This window comes from Diadema antillarum, unplaced genomic scaffold, assembly GCF_040938485.1.
Source record: "Diadema antillarum isolate AM-2024a unplaced genomic scaffold, OU_Dant_1.0 scf00000164, whole genome shotgun sequence".
In the NCBI taxonomy this organism is placed as follows: Eukaryota; Metazoa; Echinodermata; class Echinoidea; order Diadematoida; family Diadematidae; genus Diadema; species Diadema antillarum.
The window spans coordinates 988,247-992,583 of record NW_027271053.1 but is presented as its reverse complement, the minus strand read 5'-3'; positions in this window follow the sequence as shown (position 1 = coordinate 992,583).

The window sequence follows — 4,337 nt, the reverse complement described above, 5'->3', positions numbered from 1 at the left end:
AATTGAAAAGAAATCTATTCAACAGAACGATTTGCACTTAAAAGTCTGTTTAGATAAATAACAGTCATGACAGCACACCAGTCTTTTAATAGTGCATTGAGCTTCATTCAACTTATTTTCAACTACATTATAACTATAAAGGATGCACATTCACAGAAGAAGAAGAAGAAGAAAAAGAAAAAGAATTGGACAACATTTACAAGAGGTCATGTACCTGGTGCCCATTTCATAAAACTTGTTATCTGTGACAAGTTGTCACATTTGTTATAAATAAGCTACTGAAATCCTTGCATCTTTTATGATTGGCGGAGAGCAAATTTGTCATAGAAATGTGGCAGTTATCATTGTAGCAAGTTTTAGGAAACGGGACTCTGGTGTGGTAATGTTTACTGTACATACCTTGATACCTTGATGTAGTAATCCCTTGAAGCAGCTTGTACATGAAGCTACGGTATACTGGGATGAACTCGAACTGTGTGTCGTGAGGGGATGTCATTCAGTGTATGTACAAGTGTCTCACTATCATACAATAAAATGTGAGTATAGGTGCTCAGTGCGAGTAAAACAGCGTCGATCCTCTTACCCAGTGGCTGATCCAGCAGGAGGCTGCATTGCCCTGAGGATGGGTAAAGCAGCTCCTTGAAATAATGTTGGGTTGGCAGTGGTTATTACGGCCCGTACGGGTCCCGGCAGGCGATTCCATAGTCTTATGGCTCTTGGGTAGAATGAATACTTGTGGGAGTCAATGGTGGATCTAGGGATTGTGTATATTATTGCCAAGCTGTTATTTTTGCATGCAGATATTTTTGCGAATGAGGAGGTCACAGACATTTTCACGAAATGTTGTCTTTGACACTGACGCTATTGTAGTATGCATTATTACCCTAGTGCATGGTGACATTTCTATGTAGGCAATCCAACTGTGATTCGTGAAAACCGCAAAATTACACCATCGCGAAAATAACAGCTTATACTTATAGCAGTAAATGCAATTTTTGATATATTTTTAGTCCAAAAGGAAAAAAAAATGCAATTGATCCATGAAAAAGCTCTGCTTCCCAGTCAACCCTAAACTTCCTGTAAAAAGCAAAGACCAAGAGGTAACAGCTTGACACTGAAATCCACTTTTCCAAGTTGATGTCACATTCAGTACATGTCAAAACTCAAATAATCCATACTCCCAAAGGTCAATTAAAAAAAAATCCCTTGTACACGTAGCTTTCATAGCCTTACATGTGTTGTTCCTCAATAAGTAGATTATCGCTTAAATAGTACTGTACATTGTATACACAATATATGTCAATGCTTTTTGGTCAGTCCTGTCAAGATCAGCTTATCATAGTCGACTGTATTCAAACTTCATTTGAATATCCTTGCAATGAACATTCTTGAACTGCACCATCCTCAGTTTTATGCGTATTCTGCAGATGTTATTGATATCTGACATTCCAGATAAGGGCAAGTCCAAGATAACACGCGCGTTACGTATGGGACATTCAGAGACTTTTATGACCTGAAAAATAGTGTTAATGGCTTTTGATCATATTAAACTTTATCATGGTGATTGATATCTAGGAGAAGTATAATCATGCAAAAAATGGAGGCAAATGACCTTCACAATTATATTCTAGAAGAGAAAATATGTGCTGTTACGTATGGGACCAGAAAAATTTTGTTTTTTTGAACATTTTTTTCAACCTCAAAACTCTCTGAAAGTATTTCATTCTACAACTTGAAACTCACTGTGATGAAAGTCACAACACTCAAGATTATCACAGGTAAGTTTCGTGTCATTAGGCAAAAAGCTGTAATTACAGGTTCTAATTAAAGACAGACATGACATGTTACGTATGGGACAGTTACGTATGGGACAGTTTGTCCCCCATTCATTTAGTGTGTGAAGAACCATGTTTATGGGTATTTTGCATAATTATTGAAGTAAAATCAGTTGAAACTACTCAAATACTGATCCAGATTGTCAAGGAAACAATATTCCCCAAATATTCACCATCCTAATCATATTCAATCATATTTTTATATTTTTATGACCAACCTGAGTATGCATGCCCTTTGTCCCCCATTCGTTTAGTGTGTGGAGAGACATGTTTATGGGTATTTTGCAAAGTAATTTTGCAAAATACCCATAAACAAATTTTTGCATAATTATTGAAATTGAATGAGTTGAAACTACTCAAATACTGATCCAGATTGACAAGGGAACAATATTCCCCAAATATTTACCATCATAATCATATTTAATCATATTCTATATTTTATGACCAACCTGAGTATGTATGCCCTATTTTTATCAGGATAGTTACTACTGAAAAATTGAATAGTTTAAAGTGTTTACTTCCATTGATGAAGGGCAGTTTGCCATTTCGTTTCAATAAAAAACAGCTTGACACAAGAAATATTAATTTTTATAAATAAGCAATACCTGCTGCGTGGAACCCCAGTGATCGAGTAGATATATGATGTCTGTCTAGCAGTCAGGTCATTGATTCGAGTCACACCTCAGTATGTATACCCATGAATTTTGTCGTGGCTATTATTGAAACCTGAATAAGGACAATTTGTGTATCACTTGCAATAAAAAAAAAGAATCATTTTACTTTATATTTTTTTTAAATATTTATATCACAACCATTTCAAATTGGATCTCCATCACTAAACTTTGAATTCCTCTAGTCTGAGGATTGTATGCTCTTTAGTAATTCATATAATTGGTTTCCAATCATCTCATTAAATGTTGAAAACTGAATCCCCATTTCTGCAAAAAACTATACCATCCCTTTAATGCTGATTTTTCATTGTGTATTTTGCCATTTTCCCCTCCCCCTTTCTGAAAATTGTTCAGTCAAGTACATGTATTGTTTAAAGTGTCTATAACTCAAAAAGTAGCTACAATGTTGGGATGCTTTCTTCAGGATGATTGACCATTTGTGTACTGGGAGACCTTCCCAGCTAGCTACATGCATTCACATGTGTTAGCACCTCCCTGCATTATGTATGAGGATGTCCCATACGTAACGCATTTGTCCCATACGTAACATTATTTCAATGCCTAATAAAAAATATTCCTCTTACTGTTTTTTCTTTTTTCTATGGTATTAATTTCTCTAAACAATAAATTAGAACTTTCCAAAAGGGCATTAATATAACCTTAGCAATTTCAGAAAAAACCTAAAAAAATGACCTCAATTTGTTACGTATGGGACATCTCATGATAGGACACGAGCTAATTTGCATAATCATTTGCATAATCCCTAAATTTTTATACCAAGTTAAACTATTTGATGAAGTTCTTATGTCCACATATTAATCAAATATCATGTGCTTTCCTTTGAATTAATATGAATTTTTATAAATGTCCCATACGTAACGCTGTGTTTCACATTTATGCAAATGAAGCCCTTGAAATTTGCATAAATTTACGTAATATAATTTTTTCCTCCATGGAAATCAAAACTTCAACTCATAAGCTTCAAAATGATACCAAACATGTCAATATTGAGCAAAGATGAAATTTTGCCTTCTGAGGGGACCTTATCTTGGACTTGCCCATAAATATAACTTTACATTATGTAGTACATTTGTAAGTTGATAGTGCCATGTATAGATTTGTGGAATTTCTTGCGGTCCCTGAGCAGACAAACCAATATTCTGGAAAACCCCAAACAGTAATATACACTGAAAAAGGGTATAGGATGCTGACATTTTTCAGGAGTGTAGTATAATTCCACTACAGTGCCACTTTTTAATCATCATCCTTGTTTGCTGTGAGTGTGATATGTTATGAAATTTGAAATCATTCTTATTTCTCATCCCAATCACCAACGGGTATTTAAATTCTGAAGCTCTGTACCCAGTAACACCAGTTTATAGATGTTCAAGTGCAAAAGACTGAAAATCATCCACACTGAGGATGAGCTGATTTTGCTGCATGATATCCAAAATAAACATTTCCCATCTGGTCACCTGCCCAGGTACGTTTGTATTACTCGAGACCTGTCTTCAACAGGTTACTATCACTTGCTCAAACTTGTTGTTGTTCATTTTCCATCTGTGAAGATGGCTGGATAGCCCATATTCAGCTACACTAAGCTGGTCTTCCATCCAGTTGGATGTGGGGTGGGACCACTTCACCGGGTTAGACACCCTGCTCTTTGCGATGAATGAATGAAGCGGGATCTTTTACGTGCATGAGCTGTGACTCTCTCATACATGTACACGGGACCTCCATTTTAAACTTGGCTTTGTTTACATACAAGGTTCTGTTCTAGTCAAGTCTCTTATCAGTCTTTGTTTGTGTGTTTCTATCTCTTCAGGTTGTA